Below are 14,335 nucleotides of genomic sequence, written 5' to 3' on the forward strand. Positions count from 1 at the left end.
GTGAGCCGCAATTTTCTCATTTGTAGAACTCTTTGAATTTCTAACCTGCCTACCCTCTGGAGGTTCCCATGAAAGTTAAATGGTGTGATGCATACAGAAGCTCTTTGAAAAACTCAAAAGGAATCAAGAACCATGATAATTATTACTAAATGAAAGTATGTCATTAATATCAGGTCTATTATTTGAGTTACTTTATATTGATAATGCAAGGAAGACAATATTTCTAAAGTGCAAAGTTGGTTTGCTTATCAAGGTCAACACATTGTATTTTTCAAATTTGCAGTAAACAATTGCATTATTGTTGTCTTCCCTGTGTTAGATAATATCAAGAGGGGGGTAAGTACTTGGAAACCATCCCATTAGAGTCTCAGAGCTGTAAAATGGTAAGCTGTTTCAAATATACTCTTTTTTTTTTTTTTTTTCCTTAGTTCTCAGTGTCTTCTCTTAGGGCAAGTTTTTGATATTTAGGAAAAACTTGTAGTGGATATTTTGGTTGTTATTCAAAAGCCTCCACCCTTGTTGAGATTTTTTTTACGTTTCAAATTTTTGGTGTTTGCTTTAAAGTTGAACACAATGCATGCCACCTTTTACATTAAAAAATTAAATTTAGAATTAAAATTATATCACACAAATCACACATGACCCAACTTTACCATGTTTAAAAAAAAGATGCTTATTAAAATGCTGACAATTTTAAGCAACTCTGAGCCACATACATTGTTTAATACATACAAAATAATTCTGGAGTATTTCTCTCCTGGTTAAAAAAATATATATATTTTTAGGTAGCAAGGACAGAATTTATAAGATGTGTAATTAACAATGATAATAGTTTCAAAATCTACTTTATATGCTTTTGAAGGAAATGAATCGGTAAGTTAGAAACACAAACCAGTAGCGCTAAAAAGGGAAGAAAATAAAGGCTTGAAAAACAGATCCAAATTGCAGCTTAGCACTTGCTTTAGAAATGTGAAAGATTATTTAGAGATAATACTTGCTAACATATTGACGAGTGTCTTAGAGAGCTTGGTTTCCAGATAGTTTAACAAAAATTCCCCATAACATTGTCTATATAACATGTTGTCTCTAAAATATTTAACAAACTATAGGAAAAGTAAAAGGGAGTCATGAGGTCACTCTTCTACTCACTCCTGTTAAGCTAAGGTTTGAAGACTATGTAAATTCCCCTTTGCCACTAATGTTCACATTGCATCACCACAGGAATGTGTTAATTTAGAATTAAAATTAGCTGCTCTCTTAGTTTTGTTATAAACATTTTGAAATCTCCTAAAATATCCTTTTTGGTTTTAAGCAACAGAGTTCCCCTTCTTTTATTCCTATGTGCTTGATGAAAGTCGGAAAATAACCTGGGTACAGGATCCCCAAAATATGTTTTTGTGGTCTCCAAGTTCAGACCAGGAGTTGGACCTTTTTTCTGCTCTGTGACGTGGCTGGGCTCCCATATGTGCCCGCCTCTCCCTTCGCTTTCCCCCTTTTCTTCCTCTTCCCCTCTCCCTGGCCTCTGTCACACACACTTCTCTGATAATCCACTTGAGAAGTCATGACCCTAGAAGACATCAAGCCTAAGTCCTTCTTCACTGCTTCTACATCGTAATCATTATAAAGATGCTAAGCAAAAGAATAAGTAAGAATAAATAGATATGCTTACGAGGTGATGGAACAGTTTCAGATTTATTTTCTTGCTTTCTGAGACCTTGGGCAGCACAGCGATGATTCTTTTAGGGAATTTTCAGAACCTTGCTGTGAGTAGCTTTGGTTCCATTGATGGCACACGGCAAGTCACCATTACCCTTTGAAGGGGCCTTAGGATACGCAGATCTGGAGACCGGACTTGACTCTGCTCTTTGCTGTTGACTGCAGCTGCCCTAACCCCTTCACTTGCCTCTGTCTTTTCATTCATCTTGGAACTGGTGACAAATCTGGCTTCTCTCATGGCTCCCAGCCTAGCTTATAAGTGTAAAGTATTTTGCATCTTTTCAGAAAAAGGTATTACAAAGGTAAGATATGATTTTGAGACCTTGTGTTTCTTCTTAGGCCCAACAGTGTGGGATGTATGGGTATTTTAAAACCAACTTGCATTTCTTTTTTAAACTTTTTTTTTTTTCCTTAGAAAATTTCAGATGTGAAAAGGTAGAATAGTATCATAAAGCCTCAGGTACCTGCCTCCAGCTTCAACAGTGATCAGCTCAGACCTGGTCTTATTTAAACCACACCCCTTTCCAGTCCTCCTCATTGCCTCCAGGTTATTTGGAGGCAAATACCAGATATCCTATTTTCAAATGTGGGTATATCCCTAAAAAGAGGAATTCCAAAGAAATTACTACCTAAGAAATTAATATTCCCTAATTTTTTAAAAAAGAATTTATTTATTTATTTGACAGAAAGATGTCAAGAGAGGGAACATAAGCAGGGGTAGTGGGAAAGGGAGAAGTAGGCTTCCCGCCAAGCAGGGAGCTAGACATACGGCTCGATCCCAGAATCCTAGGATCATGACCTAAGCGGAAGTCAGACACTTAACGACTGAGCCACCCAGGCATCCCTTAATATTCCCTCATGATCAAGTATCCATCTCCAGCCAGCCTTTAGTTTTCCCATATTGACTCATACAATTTTATAAATTCCTTATCTGGAATTGGCACTTACCTGCAACCCTTATCTGGCATTCCAAATTCCTTATCTGGAATCTGGAATGCCAGATAAGGAATTTGTAATTTATAAGATCCAAATCAAGCCCATGTATTTACAGCTGGTTGATAAGTTTTGCAAGTCACTTTTTAGCTACAGTTTCCCTCCCTCTCTCCCTCTTAAATTGTCTTGCAATTATTTTGTTGGGGAAACTGATAATTTGATTTTTTTTTTCTTTTTCTGAGTTCCATGTCCAGTCCAAACAATGTAAATCTGTAGACAAAAGGTGGTATATTTAAGTGAATGCTTTTGTTGTTAAAGATCATGACTGCTATAATATAGAAAAAATAAGACACATCCCAAGTATAATATTTATAGCATTGATCCTGACCATTAATCACAGGAAGTTACCTTGTCCAGGTGTAGGTGGACAGGCCAATGTGGGCTAAGCCGGTGGAGGTGTGGTGAGGAGCAGTAGATGTTTGTTCCTCCCACAAGGCAGACAACTGGTTGGGACTTTTATTTTTTTTTAACCTTTCCGCCTCTAAGAAGCAAACAGCCAGCATTTACTGAGCACTAACCATTTTCCAGACTTCATTCTAAATGCTTTAAAAATGTTGTCAGCACTGATTCTGTAGGTGAGGAAACCAAGGCACAGAAAGTTTGCATAGTCAACTGGGGTTAGAATTTGAGAGACTGATAGTCTTTTTTTTTTTTTTTTAGTATTATTATTTTATTTGACAGAGAGATCACAAGAGCCAGAGTTAGAACTTCAGAGACTGATAATCTTTTTTTTTTTTTAAGATTTTATTTATTTATTTGACAGAAAGAGAGAGAGATCACAAGTGGGCAAACAGAGGGGGGGAGCAGGCTCCCCGCTGAGCAGAGAGCCTGATGCGAGGTTCAATCGTAGGACCCTGAGATCATGATCTGAGTCGAAGACAGAGGCTAAACCCCCTGAGCCACCCAGGCACCCCAGAGACTGATAGTCTTCATAATAAGTTGTTATAAATTATTGATAATGATAATACTAAACATAGGGCCTCAAAAATGCTCTGTGCTACAGAAATTGGTTTTCTGAATTGAGTCCTTCTCAAATACTTTAAGAAAAGCAAAGTAACATTGACTCTTACTGTGTGCCGGTGATAAGTAGGTTAGTAGTACTTGGAGATGGCAAATGCAAAAGGAGACAACATATGAAAATCCTCCCCTTCTGGTTCAACTCAGTGGAACAGTGACCCACATGTATATCTACAATACCAGGAAGGGTACGTTTTCCACTGAAAAACTTAAATTGTCACAAAAGTTGGGTCATACTTAGAAAGCCCATTAATTTTCTCTCAAAACAATTTCTACCCAGACATGTCCCTGAACGTTAGGCCTCTCATGCAAGACATCTCTTGCTGTAAGTAATCACAAAGACTTAGTCAACATCTGACGCCATCTTGCTCACGTACACCGACCATGTTCTTCCTGTCCAGCTTACTTACCTCAGTTGCTTGTGTAACAGCACCAACCCAGCGCTCCCTGCACATAAAGCTACACTGGACTCCACTCTCAGCAAATATAACATACTTTGATTTATTGGAGTTTTGTACAGTCCTGACATTTACATAATTAGTAAAAAATGAATTTGATAAATTAACTTTTGTATGAGTAAAGTTGTTTTAGAGAATATCTGTCTGGTTGAAAGTTTGTAATTTCTCCACTCTATAAGGGTTTAGCTGGGAAAGTCAGGCAGTCATTTCCCCAGGTATCATCCGTAATTTTGTTTTATTGTCTTCTTTTCTATTCTGTTTATTTAACAAAGCACTTACATAATGCTTATGATATGCCAGGCACTGTTCTAAGCTTTTTAAAAAATATTTACTTATTTGTCTCTTGTAACAACCCTATGAGGTAGGTACTGATACTATCCCCATTTTTTATGGATGGGGAAACTGAGGCATAGCATGATTAATAGGTGACACAGTTAGTATGTCGTGTGGCCGGTATCTTAACTTGCAGCCTCGTCAGGTGTCAGTAGCCTGAGTCATTTTTCTATACCCAGTCTCCTCATCTTTAGGACTTAATATACATACCCTGTTTTCTTCCTCAACCAAGTTTTACTCACCGGTGTGTGGTAAGGGGTCTGTTGAGGGTTTGTTTTTTAAGAAACCAGAGTGGGAGAGAAAATGAGCTTGTTGACAGGAAGGATCCAGTAACAAAGGAGAGACTGCCCTCAGAGGAGAGGGGAAGTCTTTGGTGGGTCACTGTCTCTTTCGGAGGCATCAGGAAACGGGCCTGAGACTGCAGGTGGAGAGATGAGCCGGGGTCAGAGAAAGGGACGAGTTTGTGGAACGGTGTTGGTGTGCATAAACTGAGCGATAGGATTGGGATTATCTGGAGTCTTTGTTCATATATATGTGTGTGTGTGTGTGTGTGTGTGTATATATATATATATATATATATATATATATATACACTAACCTTATATGTTACACATGTCTCCTTTGGCTTTCATTTAAAATTGGTTTTTGAACAATTTGGTGACAGAAATACTCCCAGTGTTTGTGTTTTGCATAGACTGTTCAGCTCTGCATGTGTGTACTCATTCATATCTTCCCTGTGAGGAGATGTGTCAATTAATCTACAACAAGCTGTAAATTATATGGGCCAATGCAAATGACATCGTTCACTGGCTGACTACTTCCCTTATAACTTTCATTACTTTGTTTACTGATGTATTCTAAGGCTTCATTAATTAAAGCTATAAATTTGTTTCACGACTAATGTATTACTGTACTTCATTCTCATCAGAGAATTTGTTTAATAGGACCTAAGTGCCACAAATCGGTACTTAACTTAGTCCAGGGCTGCTCATGCATGCACGCTGCTGGCATGGGCTTTTATTTGAGAAAATAGCAGCAGGGTAGTACTCCTGGAAAGTCTTATTCTGGTAATTAAATTCCAAAGGTCTTTTCATAGTAGTTAAATTCAGATAAAATTTATTTTCTGCTGGTACCTTAGTCATATTCTTTCCTGAAGTTATGTATTTTTCCTACCATCGTATGTGGTAGGAAATACATACAAACTCTTGATTTTCCTTGAAATGCCTCATTTCCATGCAAATTTTATGTTGCCCACTATCACCTTCTTTTTTTGATATATCATCCTAATTCTGTCATTTATGAGAAAGGCAAGTAGTGAATATTATTGGTGGGGCTCAGGGTTTTTTAATGTGAATTTGTACAGAACTATGAAATATGTCTGAATATATCTCCATCCTCAAGACACATCTCTTCCCATATCTGGTATAGGCAGCACTATATAGTTTATAAGTGGCCCAGGTCTGGTGTCAGAGGGCCTGGGTTCAAATCCTGGGTTGTTTTTTCTTTTTAATTCAGTAGCTGAATCAGTCTGGTGCGTTAATTCATTTTTCTTATAGCTGTCAATTATCTGCTAAATGAAGATGATAATAGCACTTTCCTCTCAGGGGTTATTTGAAGATTAAATGAGATCATAGATATATTTCATAGTGTAATGCTTGACACCTGGTCATTGGTCAGTAAATGGTAGCTATAAAGATTATGATTTTCAAATACCCAAATAGGAAATGTACTTTAACATAACCAGAAATGATAAATAGTATTTGTTCTTGAATTCTTATATTTTATGAGTACTTATTGTTGTTTTGTTAAGTACAAGTTATTACAGTTAGATAAGATTCAGAGAGACTTGCTGGTTAACAGGTAGAATGGCATCAGGGGTATGATTTGCTTTAAAATACTTCAACAACAAGAAGGGGGAAAAAAAGCAAACGGAGAACAAAGTTAGAATAAAGGGATAGGTGGAACTAGTGTGACATAATGTCATGACCGTGGATTCCCTGTGGTAGGTCTATAGGTTCTTGGTTGAACTTTTAGCAATTGGGTGTGTATAGTTAATGAGTTACCTGCTTCACATGTTTTATGCATGGAGACAAAAAAGCAATGAAGAAGAAGATTGGTTTCTTAGTCTGGTCTAGTTGCTAGTTGCGTGGATGTCTTGGTTCCATTCTGCCTGTAATAATATTCTTGGGTTTATATAAACTGAAAATAATATTCTTGATGATGGATTTGACAAAACTTGAGAGGAATGTTTTGCTAAGGTCTAGGACATTCAGTATTTTATAATATGTGCATTGTAACATTACCTTTAAAGCATAAACTGTGACTCATATATAAAGCAAAATAGCAGCTTTTAGAAGATGAATCAAGATGCTGTGAGAGGAAGTACTTATATGTTCAAGCAAAATTTTATGTCTTCACTAGGACCAGCTTCCCAGAAACTCTGAATTAGTGCAGGTTCAACCTCTCAAAAGTGAAGATATGCAGCAGTTCTGTGAATGGCATATTACCTCTAACCATTCACTTGTTTGTTCATTCACTCATTGCACAAGTTACATAGGAGTATCTGTTGGTAAGACCTTACTGGAGATTCAAAGGTGAATCTTGGAGCAAATGTCAGAGGGGATCCAGGATGCCAGGAAAGGCATCTACTTTGAGAGGAAGGGTGCTGCTTCTAACGTGGGAGGAAGGGAGGTGAGGGCAGTGAAATGGATAGAAAATGTTGAGATGGAAAGACTGGGTTTGTGGCCTTGGTCTTAAATAAGTAACAAAGTGGGAAAAAGTTCTGTCATTGGAAAGCAAAAGAGAGAATTAATTGGGGGCTGAAAGTGATTTACAGGAACAGGGTGAGTGGACGCTGAACAGAAGCGTGATAGGAAGCAGAGTTAGTGCAGAATAATAGAATTGCTGTGTGGGGTGAGGCCTCTCCGAAGAGAGACGTCTGAAAGGGGTAGTGAGTCCTGGCTCTCAAGTTCTCCAGCTTTTGCCAGAGGTGCTCATGAAGTATGCGTCAGAAGCAGGGATTGGGGGTTGGAGATTGAAACATCCCAGTTGGAAAAGAATGAGAAGATTGGAAATCTGGCATCATGATGAGTAGAATCAAAGAAATGACAACCGTAGCTTCCGATGGGTCTCTTCAGAGGCAGATGCGATCTAATAATAGCCTTTTCATTTTTTAAAGGAAATTAAAGAAGTGGCGTTTTGTTTTGTTTCTGAAAAATTCAGGTACTGGGAAAATTTTTCAAGAGCTTATAGAAGTCAGCTATCAGAGACAATGGCTACTCAGCCCAAACTAGGAAAAATGTGTCTGAATTGTGTGCATTGTAGTACATTGTATCTATCATACGTAACCCAGTTAAGAGAGCGGAAAAGATTTTTTAATTCTCTGAGCACTATGCTAGAATTTCTCATTTCATACATCATTTGCAACTTATTAGAGTGTGATCACATAAGTTCAGCATTGATATTTTTATCATAAATGAAGAGCATTTATGGTTTGTGAATGCTGAAAGATAGCTGGCAGAGAGCTCTTCTTTGAGTGTTATGTTACGAAGCTGACTCAAAATTGTAACCTCTCCAAAGCACAACAACAATGTAGAGAGAGAAGGTCTGGCCATACATGCAGGGAGCACAACTCTGCTTGGGAACAAAAATAGTTGAAGAAGGCGTTCAGAGCTCCTCCTTGGATTGTGGCAACATCAACTACTCTGTACGGCCTGGAGCATTTCCTGCTGTGTCTAGACGTGCTGGCTCACATCTCGCTGTGGGTGTCTGTCCATCCGTGACCCGCAGTGACCTTTCCTGGGGCCTCCTGTTTAAAGGCTCTACTGCTCCCCATTCTCCCTCTTCTTTTCCGTCTTCTAATTCTTCGAGCAGGTGCATGAAAACTGGGGCCATTGTCACTTTGGAGAAAATCAGATTTTGTGGTTTACTTCTGTGTCACATATTAAAAAAAATAAATAACAACAGGGGCGCCTGGGTGGCTCAGTGGATTAAAGCCTCTGCCTTCGGCTCAGGTCATGCTCCCAGGCTCCTGGGATCGAGCCAGGCATCGAGATCTCTGCTCCACAGGGAGCCTGCTTCTTCCTCTCTCTCTGCCTGCCTCTCTGCCTACTTGTGATCTCTATCTGTCAAATAAATAAATAAAATCTTATAAAAAAATAATTGTTTAAAAAAATAACGACAAATAATTGCTTTAGAGATGTGGTGATGTCTTTCATCAGAGACATTTTAAGAAATGGTCCAGGAAGAAGATCTAAATTAAAACAGAAGCAGCCAAGAAATAATTTCATTCGTGCTAAGAACACTAGGGTAAAAGCCATCTACTCTTTTTCTCCATAGAATTTTAAGAGCCATACAATTCCATTTATTTTTCCATTTGCAAATTAATACCTGATTCTAACGATAAGTGGCTGGAAATTCAAGATGGCAGAAAACTGAACACTCAGTGGATTCAGAACTGGCTTTCTCTATTTTAGCCCTCCCCACTTCCTCAGGCTCCTTGCCTCTTCTTTTTTTTTTTTCCCCAAAAGATTTTATTTATTTATTTATTTGACAGAGAGAGAGATCACAAGTAGGCAGAGAGACAAGAGGTGGGCGGGGGGAGCAGGTTCCCCGCTGTGCAGAGAGCCTGATGTGGGCCTCGATCCCAGAACTCTGAGACTGTGACCTGAGCGAAAGGCAGAGGCTTAACCCACTGAGCCACCCAGGTCCCCTCCTTGCCTCTTCTTACTTAGATTGTGCAATCTTGTAGAATGTGACCAGAAGGCCCTTTTACCCCTCTTCCTGTGTTTTAAAAAGTGATCAGCTTGGTGGTCTTTTCACTAAGAAGCTGTCATCTCTGTCTTTCTTGCTTTGTGCTATGTTTGCTGCTTATATGGAATTCAGATTTCATTTTCCCAAGTTCCCCACTGACGAAGAAGTTATGGTCACACTGAGCAACCCATCTCGCAAGGACTTCTTTGGTGCCATTTCTGCTGTAAGATGGTTGAACACTGACAAAGGAATTGTGAATGATAGGGCCCTCGTTAGCTCCTTTTCTGAACGTAAGACTTTTTCCCCTCATCATCTTCTTGTGTCCACTGGGTAGATGTTGATGTGGTTAAAGGAAGCTTAAAAGTCTTCTGTTGTTGAGACAACACATTGTAAGATCATGCCATTATTGTCTCATTTTTGTTGTCATCCTTCTACTCCAGTGGGCATGTGCCTATCAGTGAGAGGGAGAACTCAAGCTGTTGAGGGCTTCTGGAGTGTGGATGGTGTTGTTTCGTGTTACTCTTTGTGAATCAGAAGCACACTCTCGGACCTGTCCCTATGGGAGCATCATTTGCAAAATCTGTCATGCTAAAAAAATGTGAATAAAAATTGGCAGACACATATACAGTGCCTTTTCCTCAGTATTTCTCTTTAGAGATTTTTGACTGAAAGTTAAACAGAGACTGTGTCTTCTTTTTATGTCCACTGAGCATGATTTCACACTATTGCTGTTGAGTCATTGGTGATCATTCATTGAGCAAACAATTACTGCTGTCCTTCACAGAGCCAAGCACTGATCTGGGCAAGTGGGGACACATCAGTGAATAACCCAGGGGAAAAAAAAAAAAAAAATCCTGTGCTTCCAGAATGTGGATTCTAATGCTACTGAAAATACTCTTAAACTTTAAGTCAAGAAGTATTTTTTGAAAGATAGTTTCTATACCATCTCATAGTATTTTAACCAATATAGTATTTCCATTTCACAAAAATATTTGCAGTGTCTAAAGCAATGCTTCCTAATCTTTTTAGTCCCTTTGGCTCCTTCTCCAACTTAGGAAAACTATAAACCTCTATAGAAAGTAATGTACCTGTTCTCATTCACATTAATATTTGTATATCGGTTCAAACATTTTATAGCTGCCTTGTTTAAAAAAAAAATCACTTGACCTTCAAAAGCCCAAGTGCATTTGTCATCTAGCTCATGAATACTATTTAATAAGGATTTAGATAGTTTTCAGTTTTTAAACTTGTAATGAATGCAAAGAATCTGTCAGTAAGTTGTTGAAAGGAAATTGGATATTTTGCTTATTTTCTTTTCAAAAAAATCTTTTTGAGATAATAAATGCATGAAAGATGTGTTGTACTTAGTGGTTTTGTAGGGCTTGACTTACTTCCAGTTTTATTATTTATTCTGCTTTCATTTACGATTTCCTTGCAAGGAACTGCATGCTTCAATCCAGAGTATATTTAAGCTCAGGGTTGCTCTATTTTCAAGATTTCTTATTACAGATGCTTTCCCTAACAAAGAGACATTGTTAGAAAGGTCAGAATAATTACTGTGCATCGACCGGAGTGTTTCCTCCCTCGTGGTGTGTCAAATATACAATATTTATAATGATCAAATTATGTAAATTCACAGAAGAATAAGCATAAGATATTCTGCCTATACAGGCCTTCTTATTTCATGGTTCCTGTTTCTGTTGATAAGATCCTATCATTGCCTACTTTTTGTTACTTCTCTGAGAAACTGGTTTTCTATTGAAATTCTTAATGAGTTCTCTAGAGATGGTGCAGGAAAGTATTTCCCTGAGTTGCTCAAATGGTATAGCTATTTCTAAGGATTTACTTGAATTCAACATTGGGATTTCTGGAGTCTCAAGTCTTTTGAACTTATAGTCATTACTCTTTTTCTTAAATCAGTCAATGCAGTCATTTTTTAAAATTCATCAGTCAGTGATGGATAGCACAGGCAATATGAAATGGCAGATGGTATGTATATCACTTATTTATAATTTAAAAAAGCATGGAATCTCTTTTTTCATTGAGTTATACTATTCTAGAAAGAGTTTCGATTCAGATAGCTTTATTCTCTGAAAGAAAAAATAGCATGAAATGCTTTTCAGTCATCTTAAGTAGTAAGAATCAGCATGTTCAAAATTCGCAATAGAGTTGACTATTAGTTTAAAAAATAATCTCCCCTTGTATCATTCAACTGAAGAATCCTTTGCTGTCCTGACAAAACCATCACATCAGTTGGTTGCTTAGTCTCTCACCGTCAAATATTTTTAGGGTGAATCTGGGCATGGACATTACTATTAAAAACAGAAAACTCAAGACTCTGTCTTCTCTCTAGGTGAACTCCAGAAACCTTGGTAGCGACAATCACTCTCTTTCCATTTCCCTGTAATCAGAAAAAAGCTCATGACCCTAATGTTGCTTTAGTTTTAAAATTAGAAAGCCCATTAATAGCTTTATTTAGGAAGTCTTGCTCGAAGAGTTGCTTTCATTTATTGCCAAGGAGAAACTGTCCCTTGTCTGGTTATGTGGTCGGGAGAAAAACTGTGAAAAGTCTTTGGCCTGAAGGTACTGGCGTGCATTGCATGTTTTCTGGTATATATGATGCTTGTAAAAGACAGCCAGCAGTTCTAACTCATTAGGGCCTGGGCATTGAGGTCAAAACAGTGGTCCTTAAACATAACTGGACTTTTAAACATGCAGGGAGCTTTTAGATTCATCCTGACCTAGTAAGTCAGGATGTCCAGGGGAGGGCCTGGGTTTTATACAGCTCCCAAGAGCATGTTGTGTGCACCTGTGTTAGGAGCCCCCGGAGGATAAGGCGGGCAAGTGTCTCTGTTTCCCACTGAGCATTCCTTTCATTTTTCCTCTGTGCCACGGTGAGCACTGAAGCCCTCGGTCCAGTAGCCAGCTCAGCCTCCACCCACCTCCCCAGAGTCTTGCCTGAACGGTGGTGGCACCAGCTCATGGGGGACGTTAGTCCACATTTAGAAAGTAGCTTGAGCCTTCCTGTTTTCAGTTGTTCTTTGCCACTTGTTCTAGGAAAGAACGTGGTGACAGTCCCCCTCAGACTGTTGGCAGCATCTTCTACTGTTAATCAGTCAGAAAGCATGTGACAAAATGCAGAAGCAGTGAGCTAGAAGCAAGAAATCACCTTATGTTTGCATTCTCGTGCCTTGTGGCTCAAGGCTCCGGGGTGAGCACAGCTGAGACACCCACTCACGGCTTCTCACTCTTCCCTTGTCCTCTCGCTCCCACTGTTTCCGCATTGGCTCCTGGCGCACCTCCCTTTGCTTTTGCTCACCAGAGAGTAGATATTGTTATCCTGACACATGGCAAAGTTAACTGTAAAACAAGTGACTTCGCATTTTCAAAGGCACTACATGGGCCTTTAGTCAGGTGGTTTCTTCAAGTGTGAGTGTAAAAGAACCAGACGGTTCAGGGTTTTTCTGATTAGTTTACCAGAACAGGAGCATCTAAATGTTTTCTCTCTTCTGCTACTGTTAATCTTGGGGATCCTATATTTATTTTAATGATTTAACTGTTCGAGTGATTTTAGAAAAATTCTTTATAATTTTCTATAGTTTGGTCAGTCTAGGCTACTAATCTTTCACATCACATGTTTCAACCCAAGATATTCCCCACTCATATGGTTTTGGACGAAGTACAGGTTGTGTAATTTTCACATTCCTGAGATCACCAGGCAGTTTTGCTTACTAGTTGGGAACTATAGAGAGGTAAACATGAATCATACAGAGAAATAGAAAAATCTCCTTGGTGTTGGCCAGTCCTAACTTCAGGTACATTGCTCTTTGAAGCCAACTGCTTATCCTAGGAGAACCCTATGGGAGAGGCACTTGATAGGATGACTCAGAAGTCTGGGAGCACTCTCCCACATCTGGCCTGCAGGCCTCCAAGACCCTAGGCAAGGCCTTTCCTACAGAAGGCGACTGCTTCTCTGTGGCTGTGTTAGGCAGGGGGACAGGAAGAAGGAGCATCCTGTCCTGCTGAGAATGGGAACAGAAGCTATCAGAGGGCTCCACATCCCGACTGCACACCCGACATGATCTGACCACGGGTAAGAACTTTTCTATCCAGCTCTGCATGGAAATGACACTCTTCATTATCAGAGATCTTTTTGAGTACATGGGAATGCGGTGGCACAACTGAGCAGGCACACAGATGTAAACTCCCTAAATACAGCTACATTTGTGGCTGGCTTGATTCATTCATTCATTCTGTCAGTCAGCCATTTATTTTCAGTTTCATGTGTTTTCGTTATTATTTTTTATTTTATTGAAAATATTCACAATACAAACCCTCCATTCGCATGACATGGTTAGTCTTGCTCTGCTTTGTTCACAGTAATCTGTTCTTTTACATACTGCTTAGTAATGTGGTTAAGACCTGAGATTCTGGATTCAGGCCCTGAATAATTGATTTCCTGGCTGCACCCTTGCTGATCATGCAAGTTTGGTCAATTTACCTAATACCTCCCAGCCCCAGATTCCCCATATGCAAAGTAGGGATGGAGGTGGTTCCTATCGCATCAGGTGGTTGTGAGAAATAAGTGAGAAAATCCATGTGAAGTGTAAGTCATGGTGCCCAGCACAGGGTAATATTAACTTGTACAATTTTTTCTCTTGGGCCCAGGATGGGGATGCTTGTTTACACTCTCATTTCATTATCTTGGTTTCCTTAAATCCTTGTTAGAAGAAGGCAAGTCATAGATAATAAAGAATTACGGGGTTTTTTTATGCTTTATTTCCAAAGAAAGAATCTTTGTTGATTTAGAATATAAAATGATTTATAATGGCTTACACATGGAATTCAGGTGGGCACTAAATTTCTCTTGGAAGTTCCCTCTGGGAGAACATGGCAGTATATGGCAAAGTCAAATGAGGATTTTTTTTTCCTTGTTGGTAATATCAGCTCACATTTCTCAGTGTTTCTGGAGTTGTTTCTATTTACTTATTCCTTAGTGATGAAGGACACAGTATTCTCATTTGGAAATATATAATGTCACTGTAGATTTTTCCATCAGTGTATGT

General features: G+C 38.9%; 1 protein-coding gene across 3 annotated transcripts in view; it reads left to right on the top strand.

The window, feature by feature from the left end:
- The window catches only part of DOCK4 (dedicator of cytokinesis 4), a 428,176-nt gene that overhangs the window by 214,218 nt on the left and 199,623 nt on the right, over positions 1 to 14,335 (top strand). The gene's annotated exons all lie outside the window — the stretch shown is intronic.

This window comes from Lontra canadensis, unplaced genomic scaffold (assembly GCF_010015895.1).
Source record: "Lontra canadensis isolate GAN:19392208 unplaced genomic scaffold, GSC_riverotter_1.0 scaffold2, whole genome shotgun sequence".
NCBI classification, from domain to species: domain Eukaryota; kingdom Metazoa; phylum Chordata; class Mammalia; order Carnivora; family Mustelidae; genus Lontra; species Lontra canadensis.